The sequence below is a fragment of the Calonectris borealis genome, chromosome 2, assembly GCF_964195595.1.
Source record: "Calonectris borealis chromosome 2, bCalBor7.hap1.2, whole genome shotgun sequence".
Classification (NCBI taxonomy): Eukaryota; Metazoa; Chordata; class Aves; order Procellariiformes; family Procellariidae; genus Calonectris; species Calonectris borealis.
The window spans coordinates 154,234,642-154,255,555 of NC_134313.1; the positions used below are offsets into that span (position 1 = coordinate 154,234,642).

The 20,914-nt window shown below is 48.6% G+C and overlaps 1 protein-coding gene across 4 annotated transcripts in view; it reads left to right on the forward strand.

Moving 5' to 3' along the window:
• JCAD (junctional cadherin 5 associated) overlaps positions 1–20,914 on the forward strand; it is a 63,250-nt gene that overhangs the window by 18,553 nt on the left and 23,783 nt on the right. For 2 of the 4 annotated variants that reach the window (XM_075144006.1, XM_075144003.1), the window contains exon 1: positions 15,330–15,425. The exons of 1 other annotated variant lie outside the window; for it this stretch is intronic. The gene's annotated coding sequence lies outside the window, so the exon portion shown is untranslated. Of the gene's footprint in view, positions 1–15,329; positions 15,426–20,747; positions 20,839–20,914 lie in introns of those variants that run through there. One more of the 4 variants, XM_075144004.1, reaches the window with a different exon arrangement.

Below are 20,914 nucleotides of genomic sequence, written 5' to 3' on the forward strand. Positions count from 1 at the left end.
TTTAAATTTCAGTGGTGCGGGTCTGTGTGCCTCCACAGTTGTACTCACATTTCTTGGATGGAAGCATCGTACTTTGTATCCCCTTCTGCTGAGGAGGAAACAAGGCAGCTCTCCTGCAGCTTCAAGGCCAACAACGAAGACATCCCAAAGAAGAGGAAATCACAGCTCCATGTACACGTGGGCATGCTTTGGGCATGTCTTAAAGCATCCACAGTGGGGAGCAGAGCTACTCAGACTTTTGTGACTTTAAAAAGTTCCTTCCAAAAAAAGGGATTTTATCATTGGTTTTAAGTCCCTTGTTGTGGGAAAATGTTGCTTTTGAGCAAGTTTTTTCCAGTGGATTTAAAATATGACACCTGTAGTTTAACTTTCTAATTTTTGAAAAACAAAATACCTTGAGAAATTTGAATGTCATTTTTCCATCTCTGGTACTAGGCCTAACAACTCAAAAAATATCAGAGGGTTCTTTCTATTTGTTTCTCCCCCCTTTTTTATCCCTCTCTCTTTTACCCTTGAAGCCTGCGCAGCTGCCCGGGTGCCTCCCGCCTTTCCCGTGCCTTGCCAAATGGGTTCACCTGAGCGGCAGCAGGACCTCGCCGCCCCGTGTCCCCCGGCACAGCCTGCGTTTTGGTGGGGGGCCAGCAGCCCCCGAGTGCCAGCCCTGCAGGGGAGGAGCTGCGCCCCGGGTCACGCAGGGCACCCGTGGGACACCCCCGGGCAGGCCCCCGGTCGGGTGCTGTGTCTCGGGGCTGCTCCAGCGCTCCTTCTCCTCCCCGTTTTGCAGCCAGGGCTTAGCAAAGGTCTGAGTTCCCTTTATGCGGCAGCTGGGCGCGCTCGGTGCTTTCTGCTGCTGGCGTTGAAGACCAGGCCTTGGAGGGCAATGTGCTTTCCACAATGGAATCTGGTTGGAAGCGGTAAAGATCTGAGGGCTCCCTCAGCCGGAAAATCAGATTCAGCTTACCTGAATGTCAGGTCGTCTGGGCTGCAGTTAACAAACAGCTCGGGACGGACGGGGACAAACAGTGATGGAGTTGCTCGTAGGGGCCTGTGAGGTTGGTTTCCTGCAGGGCCCGGCCCTTCACGCTGCCTCGGCCACGGCCTTACGGCTCCCGCTGCCCTCCCCGGCGGCCAGCGCTTGCCTGGGCGAAGGGCAGCTGGTGCTGAGGACGAACCCAGCTCATTGCATGTCCCGAACCTGTCAGGGCTTCACGCCTTGAAACGCCTCCCCGTCAGGAGTGGGTGGAAGTGGCCGGCGGAGCCACAGCTGCCACAGGCAGATGGACAGACAGCACAGCCTCACAAGCCTCCTCTTGGTGGGAAATGCAGCTCAAACATCTAAGTGGTTATTTGTACCTGTCACCCAGAGGCCGGGTCCCGCTGCTGCTGGGCTGCCAGGTACCGGAGACACCAAAATGGACTGTCTTGTGTTCCCAGGGTTGTCCTACCTGCATCCCTGACCGGATAGCCAAAGCCTGTGTTTCCCCTCCCCGCCACAAATGTCTGAAGAGGTGGAAGAAGGTGGATTCTCCAAGAAAACCTTGGTATATGGTAGCTCTGAATATGCTGAATTGCTTGTAGAGAGAAGTCCCTGCTCTGGCTCTATGGTCACCTCCCTGGAGCATCCCACACGTCCTCCTTCCCTGGGCATGTGCTGCCCAGTACAGGGTCTGAGCACCCCCATGCTGAGCCCAGAGTTTCTTTCCAATGTGGGAGAAGAAGGCAGACCCCCATGCACGCCACGGGTTGTTTGTGGGACTTCCTGCGCAGGCAGGGCTCTGCCCACGCCGTCAGGACGCCGTGCAGTGAGATACCTCGCTTTGGAAGAGGGGACAGGGACAAAGGCGAAAAATGCAAAAAACGTGCTGAAAATGTGACTCCCGGTTGCCATGGCTGTAATCCTCCTCGTAACCCCGCGCCGCTGCAGCTGAAAGAAAAAGAGAAGGTGGTTCAAGGCAGCCAGGGGCTCTGCCACGGGGATGCCGTGGCCTTCAGAGGACACATGGGGGGACGGCAGGAGTTGCGAGGGTCTCCTCCCGGCAGGCACCGGTTACGGCAGTGCTCCTCTCCATGGATGTTTCAGGGTCCTGGCATGCCTGGATTTGGACCCTTTCTGCTGCCAAAGCATGAGTGCCCCCAAAGCAGGGACCACCACTGCACCCTCAACCCCTCTCCTTTTGGGCATCACACCATGAAATGGGTGCAGTGGGAAGGGACGTCCAGAGGTCATCTTGGGACTCAGGTTACCAGCCCTTACCATCTCTTTCTAGTCAAAGATGAGATTATTCCTTTCAGCTGCCAGAGGCTGAAAAAAATATGACTCAGATCTGATTTTGTACCACTGCAGTTAGATTTTCTGTCCTGTGCAGGGGAAACAATGAAAGGTGAAATCCCTGTAGGGAAGGATTTACGAAATTCTGCGGGAAATTGGTATTACAGATAATTGTTTCCTGCTGAGGGGATCTAACAGAACTTTGCAGAAAAGCTGCCCTTTTCAGCAATATCCACTGCAGCGTACCTAGGCACAAAAGTCTGTCTCTAGCATAAATGTGCTTCGCTGCACATTTTCCTGCTGCACCTGAAATCTAATATTGGTTAATTCCACCGGGATTTCCTTTAAAAGAGACACCATAATGTAAATGATAAATCTGTTAAATTGCAAATGAGGTGAAATGGTGGGTGCTTTGGCCTCTGGAGAACAAAGACTTTGATTAGCTATTGAGACTTACCTGTTGAAAACGTGTAGGGAAAATTTACTTACTCTCAGAACAAACCCTCCCCTCCTAAGCAGGCTTTACTGCCAGAAGGCACCAACTTTGTTTCATAACAAAAAGGCACCAACTTTTTTTCACATGGCTGAGCATAAAACAGACACTTATGAGCAGCAGCTTTTTTGTTTCTGGTTCCCTGTATTTTGAGAATATGTCCTTTATTTCTCCCTGTTGAAGGTACTCCATTAAAATAAGCCAGCATTAATAGAATAATAAATACGACAATTGATGTAATACTAGCTTTTACCATTGTATACAGTCATGGATATGCTTGTACACATCCAGAAAAATCCATTTTTTTCTCTAAGCCGAGACACCTTTGGTAGGCTACTCTGAGCTGCAATAGTGTTAACGGTGGATGGGAGAGTGGGTCCTCAGACAAGCTCTCCTCTTCGCTCTGCCACGGAACCTACCAAAGTAAACTGATGGCACTTGCTGGATCGGATACTGCTGTCCATTGAATGAAGCCCTCTTACTCAGCTGCCTCTGACAGCTCTAAAATTGAAGCAACAGAAACTTTGACCTAGACAAAAGAAAACTTCTGTTTATAATTATCACAATCGGAACAAAACCAAGAGCACTGTGACTGTTTTATTAATAGTGTGCTTTGCTGCTCCCAACCTTTGCAAAATCTGTGTATCTGGCTCTCCAAGAATATTACTACTTGGACCTATTTCATATGGATTGTGAAGGATAAAGCCATTCCTGAAAGCTCACTTGCCAGCTCTGCTGCTCTGCCAGCACCAGTAATTTTAGAAGGAATGATGGTCCCTTTGAAATATAGATCGCAGCATGGCTAGAGTACGGGGCCCAGCCAGATACACATGCATGGACATATCTACAGACAATTCATTTTCTGCCCCACAGTAACCCTCATCTTCCTTCTGCTGCTGCTCTGCAGTTTTCCTGCTGAGGACATGTGGGCATAGCAGACACCAAATCTGGTCTTTGTAATAATTTCAGAAACTTGCTTCCACATCAGGCTCTCCTCCTGATTGTAGGAAGAGGAGCCAGTGGCAGAAGGCTGGAGCAGGAAGGAGCTCAAATCTCATGTTTTCCTTACATGTCTCAGTAATAGCTTTGTGAAGAATTAGAGCATTTTTGCAGGACTGAAGGGTGCTGACGGCATCTGGTTTAATATGATAAACCTTGCTTGTCATCCCAAATTTACTGGCTATCAGATCAGCTCGTCTGTTAGATTGGTATAGTGGCTCCCTGACATCATCAGGAGCGAATGTGTTACATCGATTAAGCCTTTTACAGTCCAGCATGGATTTAGGTAAACTGCAGTAACTGAAAAGCTTAATGAGAAAAACAGCCTGTGCGTGTAGAGCCCTACCTGAGACATATATTTGAAAAGTGCAAGTGTCTGTTACATGGACCCCTAACTGCTTTATCAGATGAGAGGAGAAACCTGGCAAAGCTTAACGATCTCATGGCAAGACACGTGAATGTGGTTGAAAGATGTCTGTCAGATCACTGAAACAGATACTCAGGCTGTGGGAAGGGGTGCTGCCATCCCAGCTAAGGCGTTCCCAGCACATGGCCCTCAGCTCGTCGTCTACCCAGAGAGCTTCCTGGGAGGTAGCCGGCTTTTTCAGGAGCAGGGTGAATAAGCTGTAGTAGAAGAGCAACTATGCTCTCTCTCGCTCCCTGTCAGTCACAGGAGTTTGATAATCAGATTTCTGTAATTATTTTGAGCTCTATCTTGAGGAAAGAGGCACATGGTCAGACATAATCTGCAAGGTAGTAGAAGAGTTAGTTAATGGAGGAGTTTTATACCGTGTTAGGAATGACTTTAAGCTGTTCTTGTACAGCTTTATTGACAGGTGGCAGCATGAGTGGCTTTGAGCCTGGCATCCCATGACCCATCCAGCTTCCAAACATGCAGCAGCCACCAGACTGTGGAGTCCCCCTGGCTCCACTGTTCCCTACCAGACCATCAGTAGCAAGGGCAATGGAAGAGGGAATATCTGTTTTCTGCGATGGGTGTGCTCGTCATTTCTATCCTGGACCCCTCTTAGGGAGCGGGAGAAGGGGAGTGCTACATGGGAGGAAACGTACTGAAGCCAGGCTAGTGGCAGCCTATTCCCTTGTCACCCTTGTGCCATGCTCGTCATGACTCTCCAGTTGCAAAGAGCCAGCCGCCACCACCTCCCCCATGGTGGCTATACTGATGGGGAAGAGCAGCACCAGCCGCGGTTTGAGCAGGGGCAGCTCCAGCTGCTGAATTCAGAGCCCAGGGCACAGCCCTAGAGCATCTGAGCGACCCCAAACACAGCCACCTCGTCTGCACGGCTGGATGGCAGAGAGGCAGGGGGCAGACTCTGGTGCCCAAGCCCAGCTAAGATGGCAGCACCTAGAGTCACCTCCATTGCAGAAGTCCAAGTTTTTAAAGAGGTTCTGGGAAGGGATGTACAAAAGGGGGAACCTAAGTCCTTAGGCAGCTGTGAATTGCTGTCTTGGATTTAGGCACCTAAGTGCTTTTTTGGACCTCATCCCAAACACTTCATTGAGTGAGTGTTGCATTAACAACAGCCCAGTCAGAGGATAAGCAGCAACAGAAATGCTCCAAGCTGCTTTTTTAATGCATCCTAGGATGTGAACAAATGATCACTGCAGAAACAGCTGTACTGGGTTATGGTGTCATTGCCCCAAGCTGTGTCCTTCATCACTTCTACAAGGAAACACCCCTCAGCAGAGCTTTCCTCACTGGCTTCACTGCAAAACCGTCAGCCTAGTGCACTCCAGAAAACTACCCAGGCTAGTACCGCTGACGGTGTTGAAATGGATTTGCAGCTCCCACCATCCCTGCCTCTGACCCTGTTAGGGAGGAGGGTAGAGGAGGACAGCATCTTACAGCAGTATTGTTATTTCTGTAGTGATTGTTTGCTTCTTTCCTTAAATATGGAGCAGCCACTTGTAAGGATCTGAGCTACGCTCTGAGCTTTGCAACTCGCTCTTCAGGTTCCCTTCTGAGATGTGTCAAGTACTTACATGGTTTGTGGTGCTGCTCATGACCACTAAGTTCATGTTCAATAGAAGAAGAACAGAGGGTCTTCTAGAAATGATGGGAATTAAATGTAAGGCTGCACATGCTGCTTTTCACTTTGGGCAAATGTACTCTGACTTTGGAGGACACACGGTCGCAGGTGCATGCTGCCTGCAGGGCACAACAAAAGGCAGAGCTGAAGTAAGAAGACTCATTTCTATTTTAACTTTCTTCTTGGAGTGGATGCAGCTTGGCTTCTCTGATGTTGTCTGCTTGACTATAAGTTGCACATGCAGGGGAGGGTTTAATCTCCTTTCAAACAGCAGTTCATATGGAGGCTGGCTGGCTGCTTTTCTCCCAGAGCCTTCCTGAGGACAGACAAGGCACTCCAAAATTCTTGAACAAAGGATCTCCTTCTAGGTTCAGGTCTTTGTGAGGTGAAGGAAGGTCTTGGGAGGTCCCCCCCAATCTGGGCAGGGGGATGTGGGACCCCCCAGAGTAAGGACTTGCCTGTGGGGATGACTGGGTTTGGGCAGGGTGGCGATGCAATTAAAGAGTGAGGGTGATATAAACGTCCCACAGCACCCCGGTCTTTAAACTGCCTGCCTCCTAATGAGAGCCTGCATGACGCTTCTACATCACAGCACTGCAATATGCCCAAATATCAGGGGTGAAGCTTGAGCCAGCATAAGAAAGGATGTAATAAATTAAGGCTTCCATGGTGGCTATTTCTGATCCAAAGCACAGAAAATACGGTGTAAGTAGAGGTGTAATTTCCACTGATGAGTCTGAAAGCCCTCTAGTGAATCAGGGGGCTGCATAGATTATACAGAAGGTGGCCTCGGACCAAAATAACCTAGTAAAATGCACACAGACACCTTCTGATTAATCTGAATGAGGCTTTGCCTAATAAAAATCTTCTATGATTTTGGCGCTTGGTTCCATTTTCCCTCTGGTCCTGCATAGAAGGAGGGAAATGGAAGAATTCAGCTTGACAAAGAAAAGCATTTTGGTATGAGAGCTTAGATTTCTCTACCTTCCAAGCAAGATTTCTTTGTAATATCAGTATCAACTTCTAGCGGATAATTAATAGATTTCAATGGCTTTCAAACCCAAATACAATCCCTACAGACCTGCCAACCTTTATGGTGTAGGCTGACATTCTGTTGTTGGTGCTGCTGTAACTTAAAGGTTATTGAGCAAAACCATGTTTCCGTAATGCTGCTCAGATAAGTTCTTGGCAAAAGTACTTTTCAAAAAATGTGTCTCCTCTCCAGTCCCTCCAAAAGCAATTCCAGTAGAGAGCTGGTAAGAAATGGGGATGGCAGCAGTATCTGCAGAAGTGCATACCCTGCTGTAAAATAATATGAAAGCAAATAAGAGTTAAATTCAAGACTAAAATATGCATGCTCAAGGCAAGTTTATTACTGTGGGTCTAAAGACACATCCCCACTCGCTCCTCTAAACCTGTCCACCCGCGGGTGTGAGGGGGAAGGAAAGCAGCTTGGTGAGCATGACTGTGCAACGGGGGTGTTCTGTGCAGCTATATTTTTCTTTTTTTTTGATTCCCACTTGAAGCAGAGGTGGGTCTGTACCACTCCCACAGATAACAGCACGTTCCCTGTGTGATTTCATAGCTTTAAGTCAGGCATTTGGAAAAGATTTTTCTATGAAGAATGGATTTGAGCCATAATCCTTTGACCCTCTGGCCTGTTCGAGACGGCCGTGACATGTCATTGCTCTCTGATAACGATTCTCCATGCTGCCTCTGCCTGCTCCCGTGGCGGTGAGCTGCTCCGGGGCGGGTGCACGTCCCTGGCCTCACTCCGGAGCTCTGGGATCTGTGTAATCTCCAGTGTCAAGATGTGTTTGGATACGGAAAGCTGCGACACTCTGGTATATATCAGCTAGATAACAGGAGCATCCCCCCTCCCCAGGAGACAGATGCCTGGTGCTGGGTGTTGAGCCGCCGAGGGCCCGTCCCTCTGCGGGCTCTCTGCCTGCTCTTTGACCCTGGATGACAGTCACATCTTCAAGGGGCTGTTCTTTGGGAGATAAACATAGCTTTTCTGGTTCAAAAATTACAAGCCATTCTCACATTTTTTCTCTTTAACGGAGAAGGACTGTAATTTCAGCTTTTTGGTTGAGGCTTTTTGTGGGAATGCACTGGCATGAAGGGATCTTGCAAACTCTTGTTGAACTTTTTGTGTACTCCCATTAGAGACAAGCCTTTCTTCATGCTCTGCCCTTGCTACCGTGCTCAACTTCTCGTATGAAAAAACCCAAACAACCTACTATAGATAGTTTTCTCCCCTTGATCTCTCAAAAATCAGCTCATGTAGATCTACAGGAGGGAGGCAGTATTTCAGAAAGGACAGTGCTGCCCTTTGAAACATAAGATTTAAAAATTAATGTTACCACAGCTAAAAGCTGAAATTGATGAGTTAAACTTAAATAGCTATTACTTAAGTCCTTATGGAACTAATAGGAACTATGCCACAGAGCATTTATAAAAAGAGCCTTTTTATAGTGTGCTGTGGTTTTGTCTTAAAACGCACCACTTCAGCGATGCTCCCCCCTCCCCAGCACGAACCTGTGCTCCCTGGGGAAGGGCTTGCTGCAGAGGCTCCAGCACAAGTTGTCCCCAAAGCCATGCTGCTCAAACCACGGCAAGTGCTGTGAGAAGGATGGTATCTCAATTTTGAAGCTGTGTTTTATCTCCTGCCTTCTAAAGGCAAGCAGGAGGACTACAAGGCAAGCAGGACATGCCAATAGCTGGTTCACAGCCTAGAGCCGCCGGTCTGACTCCCCGTCCTGCTGCATGCCCCTGCCTGGCTGCACCCCGGTCCCTCAGCACCTTCGTGCCTCTCTAAGTGGCAGTGAGGGGGGCTGGGGGAAGGGAGTAACATGCTCCAGGGCAGGTTTCCTTCATTTTGCCAATAAAGAGCCTGGCCAAAGCTTTTGAAGAGTGCAATCCCTCCAGACTCTATGTATTGATATTTACTGCTGTAACTACAGGTTCTTTTACCATCAGTACATATTTTTGTTTGTTCCTTATAAACCTCAGGGCTTCATTTGTATCTTACAGTAGCGATTTTCATAGTGTAACTGTATCAGTGGAAATAAATAAGAATCCTTCTATCAGTACTGTATTTGCCGACTTCCAGCTAATTGTTTATACATATATGTTCAGAAAAGGGAGGAGACATTCCCAAACCACCTCTCCTGTTTCTACATTACTTCACGTACCTTTATCACCCTGCCCCTTGTGCATCTCCTCCCCCAGGTGTCCCTCTATTTCAGACTCTATTCTCCCAGATAAAGAGCTGCTCAGCACACACTATGTGTTTGTGAGTTAAATTATCTATATTGCTAAGAATACATTTGCGGCTGTTTTGAAGATGAAGTTGCTTTTTTTCAAACTAGATTTGCAATTAGCTTCATGAAAAAGGTAAAGAATTTTTAGCTAATGCCTTGGGCAACCCGAGTTTGCTCTCATCCTTCGCTGTAACTCCCACAGGTCAGTATCTCCTCTCACCACAGTAAATCTGGAGTCACAGTTGGGTGGTACTGAGGTGTAGCTTGAAATTCGGTGAGAGGACAGGGTGCATGCTACTGTTTGACTAGACCTACACTGGATATTGAGCACGACCCAATGGGCTGCTGAGTGTTGGCTGGTAGTTGCTGACCACTCACAGGTAACGATGAAATGGGCATTTTCCCTGGAGATCATCAACATCTTGTGGTAACACATGAGATCTGACCAGGGTCTGCTTTTCTTTTACCTTATTTGAAGTGTGTTTTCCATCAGCACTGGTCCACACAGTGATGTTAACGGGATCCACAACTCTGGCTAACCCCTTCTTTTTGACTAGAGAAATCAAGCTAAAACCTTGCCTGTGCTTGGAAAAAGACCATTTCCCATTTCAACGACGACCTCACTTCCCAGTGTCTGTGAGACTTCACTCCTTAACGAGTGAAGCTCACATCACTAGCAGAAATGACTATGTGACCATCACAGCTTGGCCTCCATATGTACCTTCGTGGAGATCGATGGAGCTGCGATAACATCTGTATTGTACCGTTCGTGTACCCTTGTACGTAATGCATCAAATCCATATTACTTTATTAAGCAAATGCAGGCATTAGCCTTCTCTAGAGCATCCAAATTTTAAAGTAGGAAAAATAGGAGAGATCCAGCACCAATATGCTTTGCTACTGTGTAACTATTCCCCTTTCATCTTCCCTTACCTTTAGGGACAACCCTCTCCATCCCCAGTCCTGACACCTTGCTGGGTGGCCAGCTGGAGCTCCTAACCCTTCTCGAGAGCTTTTCAGCTGAATGACTGTACAAATATTTTGGTCAGGAAACTCTCCTGAAAAATGAGGCCTAACTGTTTTCTTCCTCAGCTGGGGACGGGGGTAATTACTATGATAATTTCCCTTCTCTCCTGGGTGTTATGATGAGAAACTCATTAATATTTGGCTGAGTACCCTGAGCCAAGTCCTTGAATGAAAAGCTGTAAGGATTATTTTAACAATACTTAACACTTCAAAAAGTGCAAAGCAAACTTCAAAAGTTTTGGGAGCTCTACCTAATTTTCCCAAATGTAAACCAGCTAAATTCTGAAGGGTAATTTGTGTGCCACACCTTAGCCTTTTCGGCAGTGTTCACAACGTTCAGGTGTCTTCACACACACACTATGTGTGTACACTTCCTCCGTGTTAACTATTCTTTTATTTTTTAGCTACTTTTTTCCCTATTTTTTCCTCCCTCCAGCACACATTTGTGTGTCATACCTTAGGACTCTGAGGCACATCTACCAGAGATGATAGCTGAGTCCTTACATTAAAGGAAAATATGCTCCATTAGCGCACTGAACTATTACTCCTCCCCAGCAGCCTGTGGCCCAACACCTCACACAGACACTGACTGCTGTGCATTAAATGGTCCTTGCAGAATGGGCACCACTCGGCATCGTGAACTATTTCCCTCTATTCAATACAGACCCACACCTATCCCATCTGCTTCTTTGGGATGCTTAGGAAGCAATAAAGTAGTTCAAGAACTGCATCCCCAAATACCAGATCAAAATACAGCTAAAGAAGCACCAAAGAACTGGCAAATGAAAACATCCCCTCTCCATGGCAGTGCTTAGTGTTTCCCTTGATGTAGCTATAAAATATCTGAAGCTCCTCTATTTCAAACTAAAAAGAGGTGCCAATTCTATAAACAGGTGATTACTGGCGGGATGGGTAGTGTAACATGTTTTCTTGCAAAAGGGTAATAGCTGTTTTGTTTATGACTAACAGCTGTTCTAAGAAAGTTTAATATATCATGGCTGTAACATGCCATGTAGGATGGACAAGAGGAAAAAATAAGCACGGGTTTAATAGCACATCTGTGGCTAGTTAGTTATGGTAAACTTCAGGTATGTGGTGATTTCAGCATACGTTCCTAAATACATTCCCGGCAACTGGATCTAAGACAAAAACTGTTACAGTCTTTCAGGGGATAATTAATGCACCTAGTCACTTCAAACCACACCAAATCATGAAGAAATCTGCTTGATTTCAATGTAAAAACCACTAACGCAGGATCATCTCCAGAAATGAGGCTCCAAGCCTGCAACAAGCTCGGTAGGAATGGCAGGAAAGCTCTGGCCCTGAGCAGCAACGCTGATGATGGGACATAAAACATAAACAGAGGACTCCCAATCAGGGAGGTTTTGAGGCCAGAGAGAATTATATAGGCATAAAGCAGCAATAACTTGCACCGAGCAGAGCAGCACTTCCCATTCACTCATCACGCAGCAATGGCACGCAGCAGTGCTGTTGCTGAAGAGCTGGCGGGCGTGCAGCATGCCTGTGTGTTTTTCCTTTTCCCTTCCCTGTGCATTAATTCATCTGTATTTCCCCCATCTGGCCTGTCTCTCTTGTGTTTGTGTGTTTCTGTTTTCCACGATTCCTGTCCATAACGGCCACTCACTCAGACTTGCAGGCGCTGCTCTTCGTCTCCCGAGGAGCTGAGCCCTGGCGTTCCCTGCTCACCCAGGCACGTGGACCTGCTCTACCGTGTCCTGCCGGACAGTGATCTGAACCTGACCGCTGTGACACAGGGGACAGCTTTACCGCTTGCTTGGGTTCGTGCAGCCCCTCCATGCTCCTGTCCAGATACCTGCCTTTGCCGCATACAGCCACCGCTGGCGTTTGATTCATGGTTTCTTTGCTCTTCTCCTTGCCCCCTGCAAGCCATGCAAAGCAGAGGGGCAATAACAGCTCCCTCCTCTGTTGCCCCATCATGTCACCCTGCCCCATCACACTGATTTTCACCCATCTGATGAGTTCTCAGTGGCAGGGCAGAGGCTTTAGTGCTCCTTTCTCTTCTGCAAAACCTGTTTGTATGCTTCTCCCGCAGCCATGTTTAGTTCTTCCAGCCCTTTTGAGGCTGAAGCTCTAAACTGAACAATGTCTGACTGCGGTCCCCTTCTCCGGAAAGAGAGGAGAGGGAGATCTCCCCAGGTGGCTGCAGGACTGTGGGCTTTGCAGGGGAGCAATGCTCCATCAGTTGTGCATGTTTACTCTGACCATCAAAAAGCAGAATTTCTTTCCTGCCTCCTCTGCTTTTCTTCATCCTTGCCCTTCTCCTGGCAGTCACGGTCTGCATTGCAGTAGCCACCTGAGACCACAACCCCATTGATCTGGGCACTGAGCTAAGGCAAAACCAGAAGCAACATCTGCCCAAAGAGTTTGCTCTCTAACAGGCAGAGGGCAAGATGCCACAGGAGCAACAGGAGTCCCTGAAAGCCATGTGGCCGCCGAGGAGCACAGCCCATCACAGCACTCAGACTTCCCAAACCACAATCTAATGGCTTCACGCGTTACACCAGCCCTCTGGGCAATCCCGCTTGGACATGACTTGGGGCTGCCAGCTGTCATCGGTCGTTAATTGTGAAACCAGCCCAAGAGATCCCTCAGATGGTTGTCTCAAAAATCGTGCAATTTGCTTTCTGGAGTCTGACTGTGGAGCTACGTTCAGCTCAGGTTTTCAGGCTTTTCTCTGTAACAGGAGAGCTAGAAGCACGGGCGGCTGTTTTCTTCTTTTAGGAGGAAAGCTCTGTTTCTCAACTTGAGGCCCTTTGACTTGACTTGAGGGAAATCTTCAGTGACTGCAGGACTCCAACCAAATCTGCAGAAGTGCCTCCTTCCAAGGGCTGCGCCTCCCTTTGCAGCCCACGAAGTATTCTCAGAAGAGGTGTAACAAAAAATACCCCCAGGTTCAGAGAGGCAGCTCTGAGGTGTGCTGTCCTCTGCGCTTTTATCTACTCTCTGCAGGCTGTGACCTCTCGAAGACAAAAAGATGTCCCTTCCTTTCACCTTGACATTTTTCAGTAAATGATCCAGGTTTCCTTCACTGGAGTGGCAGCTCCAGCCTGTGCCCCCGCTCTTCCCATTCCCTAAAGCCAGTACCACAGCAGCTTTCCCAATGGAAAGCTGAGAGCTCCGGCAGCGAGGACCTGCTCTGTGCGCTGCCTTGTAACTACCCAACAGGGAGCAAAAGCTTTTTGGCTCGGGAAGGAGGGATGTAAACAGGACTCTCTCCTACAACCAAGGAGAGCAAACAGCTCTGAGCTGCAGCCATGCAGATGAGAAAATCATCCTGGAATTTTTTTCATACAAGACAGTAGAGACAGGTATTTAAAAACCCACAACTCCCAATTTGCCTGTCAGAGTCAAGATATTTAAATAATAAACCGTAACTTGTGCCAGCACGGCTTCCTTGATGAAAACCCATGCTGTCGTCACACCCACAAGAAGCTGCTCTGTGACAAAACCTAAACTTTCTACTGATTGACTGTGTGAGCGACAAGGTTTTACCATGGGAAAATATGGGGAGTTCCCAGTCAGCAAACCCGTGGAGAACTCCGCAGGTACCCTGCCGGGACGGGGTGTAAGGTGCCTGCGTGGGGTCCTGCTGGAGGTCCCCCTGCCACCGGTGGCATTGCTCTTGGTGGATGCTTCATGTGTCAGCGGCTGCAGGCTCAGAGCCTCACTGCTGGAAGACAAAAGGAGATGTCTGTAGAAAAGCAGGTCAATGACGATTACGCCCAGCGCCCTACAAAACCAGGGCACCCGGAAACCTGTACTCGGTTCTGGGCTCTCCTGCAGACTTCTCCCCTGACCTTGGACTCGTCGCGTAACTTCACTGCCCTTGTTTTCCTGCTATTAACTAGAGCACGTATTGAATAGGACTCAATTTATGAACATGTGTAAAGTGCTTTGATAGCCTAGGGTAAAAGTCAATTAAGACACGGCCAGCAGTTGATGGGCCCAAGCAATTGCTGAAGTAAATGATTCACAAACATACTCTTTCAAGAGTGTCATTAAACCAAAACAGATTTGCAAATTATTCAGCTGTTTCTAGAGGCTGAATAAATGATGGGGAGGGGAGAGGTGGGGAAACAGGCAACCAGCAATGCTTCAAAAACCCTTGCGGGTGTCCCAGTGAAAACCATGGCGAGGACGAGCCCTTTGGGCATGCAGCCACATGCCAGCAGGCACAGCGAGCTTTGAAAGGATCTCCTCTGGTCCCTCTCTATCCTTTATGGACCCCAGTCTTCCCTTCTGCAGATTTTCCTCATGCTGAGAAAGTTGATGTCTGTCTTCTCAGCTGAGCTGTGTGTTGAGCTCAGCTGCGGAGGGAGGGGGCAGGAGGTGCCTGTTCAACTTGTCAGAGAAAACAACCTGCCCCATGTAAGAGCGTGTTCCCAGCAGGGCTGCCGCTGCTGGGGCAGGCTCCTGGGTCAGGCCCTCCTGGGTTATCTTTCTGGAAGGATGCACTGCTGTTGGACATGTCCCTGGCCCAGCTTCGCAGCTAAGTGTCCTCGGAGCAGGCCAGTGACGGGTGGGCTTTGGTGCTTGAAGCTAACCAGACCTTCCAGGGCTCGGCTTTTTTAGCTGGCAAGTGCCTCATGCACATTTCATCGCCGGTGCAGGACATCAGCTCCCCAGTGCACAAGGAAACATGTTTACAGGGATGGATTAAAAGAGGATCGGTGGAGAATCGGCTGGGAAGGCAGTGTGTAACGCCTGCAAGGGCTGGTGCCTGCGGCTTGCTAAGGGCAAAGAAATGTTTCTCCAGGCCGTAAGCATGGCTCCGCGGGTGGGGGTCCGATGCACTGCTGCCCCGGGAGCTGCCCCAGCCCCACGGCGTGTGCTGGGGACCCTGCGGGCATCGTGCCCCGGGCACCCGGGCTGCTCTGTGCGGGGACGGGGCGGATGCAGCGGGAAAACAAACAAACAAACAAACAAAAAGGCAAAAAATAAAAGGGGGGGGGGGAGAGAAAAAAAGAAAGAATAAAAAATCCCGCAACGTCTCTTCGATGGAGAAACCGGCGCTTCTGGGCTGGGATGCTCCGCGCCGGCGGCCGGGGGAGCGCAAGGAGCCGCCCGCGGGCGGGGCGGGGGGGGGCGGGACGGGGCGGGGGGGGGGCGGGCGGGGCGGGGGGGGGGCGGGCGGGGCGGGACCGCCCCGCCCGCCCCCCCCCCGCCCCGTCCCGCCCCCCCCCGCCCCGCCGCGGGCTCGGAGCCTCCCGGCTGCCGCGGCCGCTGAGCGCGGCGGCCCCAGCCGCCACCCGAGGGTCCTGCAGCGACCGGCCGGAGAGGTGAGTCCCGGCTGGTCGTGGAGAGGGGTAGTGGGCAGCTGGAGGAGCGGGGTGGGTTTGGGGTGGGGGGAACAACGCGGGGTGGGCGGCGGTCTCGGAGGTGTCCCAGGGCGGGCGGCGATGCGCGGTACCGGAGGACGCATCCCTCGGGTTCCCGTCCCTGCTCCGGCCGCTTTGCACCTGCTCGTTCCTCTCTTCCCCCCATCGCCCCCGTCTCTCGAGGGGGCTCTCTGCCGACATTCCGAGCCCCGCATAGAGCCCAGCTCCCCGGGGGAGCTCGACTTGAGCAGGAGTCCCAGGCAAGTCAGTCGGAGCCGCTCACCTTTATTTAACGCCTGTCGCTGCTGTCCCCTGAGCCCGGGACCGGGGCACCGGCTGCGACTCGGTGCCGGCTCCCATTGACACCGACCGGGATGTGGCATCAGGGTCTGACACATCAACTGCCGCCCTTCTTGGTGTTTATTCTTACTCCAGTATTTACACAGCAGTCAAATAGATTTTTTGGGTTATTTCCTTTTTGGTGGTTGTTTTAAACCATGTACTGTTGCAAAGGAGATGAAAAAAAGCTGTTATGTCAGAAGGAGATCTGTGCTGTTATGTCATTTCATAATTGCCTTAGAATTACAAATTATGGCCTCAGTCTGCCACTGGATCTGTGCCAAAGAACTCTTGCATCTATTAAGGGTTTTTTTTTTTCCTTTCTTTTTTGTCAAGAGTTGAGAATAATGGCTTTTTTGTGGCATGCACCCTACATGTTAAGTTACTCCAGCCCATGTCTTTAAGTGAAAATACGACGTAACTGTTCTGAGTAGTCAGTCTGATCCACACAGTCAAGACATTAAATCTTGGCTAGTGACAATGAGAATTGTGTCCTGCCGAAAAGTATTCAGCTACACTTCTTTGCATGAGCTGAAGCATTTTCTCTTTGTTACTTTAAAAGTTCTGATTCTGCCCAGAAACGCAGTTGCTGTTTGTGGTTAACAGATACACGGAAAATAGCAACCTTCCAGCTTCAAACTAAAGAATATCAGATTAATGACAGAGAAGGGCTCTGCAGTTCAGAGATGCAGCCACTGCGAGAGCCTCAATTCGTGCCAGCGCTTAGTTTGTAATCACAGAGGCTAGATCTGCCCTACCCTACTACGCTCTTGCAGTTCTACCACTCACCATGGTACCACTTGGAGGAAAAAAGTGTCTTCCTGCCAGCTATTCCCTCTGCCAAGGATGCCGAGGGCAGCAGGAGTTCGGAGGAGGTCGAGGCAGGTTGCTGCTGCGGGGCAGAGAAGCTAGGCAGGGCTGTCCCCCTCAAGGTAGGATGCTCTCCTGAGCTCTGCCACTGGGGCACGTTATAATACCAACTGAAATACCAACTTAGTCTGTTGTTTTCGATGGCTGGGCCCACTTCTGTGTCCTCCCTTCCTATGGTGATGTTCAGGATTTCTCCATGTTGCGACATGTATTCGCCAGCTCTTGGAAAAGACAGATCTTTCGGAGTCTGCCGGGCTGTGTGTATCAAGTGGCATATTACAGTAGTATATTGTTCTTTAGATGCATAATTTCACTAGCCTCTTATGACCTAAAAAGCACACAGAAAATAAACAAGAGCATATTGTTCGGTGGGAAGGATGCAGAAAATTCTTCTGCCTTAGCCGTTAGTTAGGGAAAGATTACTTTAAAGTGTTTCTCCTGATTGTCAGAGAAATGACATGGCACATGTGAGCTTGGTTTTTGCCAAGCAGGCTTTATTTGGAAGGTGAGGCATTTCTGAACTCCTCGGTCACCTTGGAACTAGTTATGAGTGCATAGTAAAGTCCTGCCCAAATCTTCTCTTCTAATTAAGTTGGCTGGAGGCCATCCTAATTAACCTTGAGGGAGTTCAGGGGTGGGAGAGCTTGGTATGAAACAATTGTTCTCTTGTAATTTGCTGTTCACAATGTGTTGACCAAGCCACGAGCTGCATCTCTAAAATCCTCTGGGTCTCTTGCTGAAGCCATTACACCGGTTTATTTGGTTTTTAACAGATGTTGTTTTCCACTTCTTGAGTGGAAAGGGTTATCTCACTTTCTGCAACCTTGTTATTGTGCTTTGTTTCAAGAGCCAGTGGGCTCGGGCTTGCTGGGGAAGCTTACTCACCAGTTCCAGCTATGAAGGAAGGGGTTGGTCAACCTTTCAGCGGTCTTGATGCGTTCGTTAAGATCTCTATGTGAACTGATGGCATCTTTTCACATCTACCTAGAGATAACCCTCAGTTCTTCTGGTATTGGCAGTGCCTGCGGAGAACAAAAATCAGGAGCAACCTCTTCGTCGCCCAAGTGTTACAGTTAGGATATTAATAGAATTTGTCAGCCCTAACTTGGACCATCTCAAATGGTGGGGCAAGGGAAGGAAAACAGAAAAAAAAGTTAAAAGCTGAGTTCTGCTTTTTGAAAGTGCCGAGGGCACCCTGCAAGTCATTAAGTGTGTGACGAAGGGGGAAAAATTAACAGCCATTTCTGAAATTTTAGGATAGTCCCTCTTCCCCCGTCATGATGATGGCTGCTCGCCTTGTTGGTCTGGGGGCTCATCTGTGCTCAGGAGCTGGGCCACCTTTCACCAGCCTGGGCTTACCCCACTGGCAGGCAGCCCTGCCCAGCACAAGCAGCATAACAGTGCTTGCGCGTAGGCTTCTCGAGTGTCTGTCTTGTTTTTTTCTACGCTAATGCATACAAACGCTACTTTGGCATTTATTTTCTGGTACTGCGAGGGGTCAGGGGGAAATCCTGCTGAGACTACAAGGCAGGACACACAGATGCAAGAAAGAAAGATCAAAGGCGTCTATAATACAGGAAGAAGCAGAGGGTCAATCCAGAAGAGAGGGCATTTGATTATACATACAAGGGTAATATAAAAGGGATAACAACACAGGAGAGGATGGTAATGTCTGAAAATGAGTAAACAAACAGATGTGTAAGACTATGCTGAGAATTTATTTACTCCAGCAGACACAACCCTTATCTCTTTGAAAGAGGAGAAGACCACACTAACCTTGGAGCGCCTCTGCTCCCAGCCACGTTTGTGAGCAGGAGAAAGTGTTTACGGATCTCTCGTCCGTGAGTCCTGGCCTGATGGGCCGGCCCGTCCTGCTGTGATTAGTAGGATGCTAATGTGTGTAATCCTTTTGATCACAGAGCCCAGGCTCTATAAGTCATGTCACTGTCACCTCAAAGAAGTTCAACTATGTGATGGATCCCTTATTAAAAATTTGTACTTTGAAAAATTTAATAGTTATTATTGAGATCCTTTTTTTTTCTTTTCGTTTGTACAGATGGAAAGCTTTTCTGTTAAAAAACGTGCAAACACTAATAATGATCCATGTAGTTCTAGCGTGGGAGTAGCTTATTAGCACTTTGCCATAGGTATTTTAGGTGGGATGATTAACCCTTAACATCTTGATTTTAAGATGCGAGCAACAAGTGTGATTCCATGTGCTTTGTTCCACCAGAGTGCATTGCTCTGTACAAAAGTGTCGTAAACAGCATGGAAACATTCGTCCGAGTCCTTAAAAATATCCTCTTCTGCAGTTCCTTTTTGGGAGGGAAAGAGTTGGCTAATTACGCTTTGTTTAATAAATGTACTATTTTGTTCTCCTGTTGTGACAAACAAAAGCTGTCATTTGAGGAAATACACCATATGCTGCCAATTGGTCGAAGGACTGGTTGTATCTGGAGGACAGAGTAGCAGTGAGTGCTCTTTAACAATCGCTCCTTCTCTGAAAAAAAACCTGGACTGATTTCAGTGGAGTAATGTGCTGCTCTGTCATCGGTGGAAGCGAGCTGTTGACATTTTGAAAACCAGCTAATGCAAGCAGTGGTATCTGTGCATGCTTGGACGTTTCCTCCCTCCCTTTATGCGTTTACTTCTATTTGGATGCTTATGAGCCTCAGCGAATCAGTGCTCAGTTGGGGCTGGATTGGTCCATGGCAAATTTAAAAATCAACCTTATTTCAGACAGTAACTCCCATCCATGCACCGTCAGACACGTATTTCATCATTGTGTGAACCCAGTACTCAAACACCCACATTACTTAAAAAACCAAACGAGCTCTCTACTATTTTTTCTTGGCAAATCTAAGAAGGCAAACTTTGAAATATGACCTGAAACCTCCTAACAAATGGGGCTGGCAACCCCTGGAGAGCAGCCGTCACTCGTTAAGGTCTCCCCCAGGAGATGCTCTGCGCTCTCTCTCATGCCACAGTGGGTTTGCTGATGCGTCTGCACCGGTGAGATACAAGACAGGAATAACTACCTTCTGAGAGTTAAATAAACTCTTCAAGACTCGCTCCTCTTCTCCTCCCCACTTCCTAATTTTATTGGAGACACGTCGTATCATTAATTTATTCTTTGGCACAATTCCTCGGTGATTTCAGTGAGGGCTTTTTGCTCAAAGAATGCAAAGAGGATGTGAGCTGTAATTTTCACTGTCTGTGAATCTCTGTGTTAGAGAAAAAATGTGAACCCTCCTGCCCACAGGTAATGAGGGTTAAACACAAAAATTCACAGATTTCTTTTTAATTTCTGTGAGATGAATGGGAGAGACATGCAGGCCTGGGAAGACGTGCGGAGCCATCATAGAGTTGGCTTATCTTCCAGCAATGACTTTGGCACATCTTCTTCCCATGTAGTCAGCAGGGGTGATTGTGCATTTAGCACTAGTGGTTTGAAGCCCTCGGTGCTGACTGCAATGGGAACTTTTTTGAAGCTTTATCTGGGGTGTGTCCATGATCTGATACAAGTCCTCTGGTCAGGACTCTGTTCTGGTGCTTCCTCTCAGGTCATCTACTGCCTCTTCTCTGTGTGGGATCCTTCAATGTGAGTGTGTCTCTTGTGTCTCAGTGTCCCTATCCCTCCCATCCCTTTGCCAGGAGAGGCAAAGTTTCTCTTCCTACTAAGTGGTGCTTGCCAGGCTGCCTTGCCAGGCCTGCCCGCCCTTGGCACCCCCTCACTCTTCCCTGCAGAGCACAAGATGTCAGGACAGGGGGGTGCAAGGTAGGTCGTTGGTGGCATTTTGTGATAAAGTGTTCATTTTGCTTTGGACAGTAGTATCGGGGGAAAAGCCACATTGTCATTCAGGCAAGGTGGCTATTTACAAGACTGGGAATCTTGTACAGGAGGGTTTTGATTTTGTTGGAGAGAAGGTCAGACTGGTAGACAAAATCTTGTGTACGATGTGTTACCTTGGGGAGTTGTGCTTCCGACCCCACTTCTTTGTACATCCCCAAAGGACTTCGACTCCCAAAAATCAATGCACTGATCCTCCTCAGCTGTTTGTGACTCACAATGGAGGTACATGGAGGTTCATGTGAGCATACAAAGCCAGGGAGCCAGCCCCACAGGAGAGAACGGAGGCCAACAAACTATAACTGAGGAATCAAGGTGGGAAATACTCGATATTTGAAGTCTGGAAACTCCAGGTGTGGGGCATGCCAACAAAACAATACCTTTTTTTGGG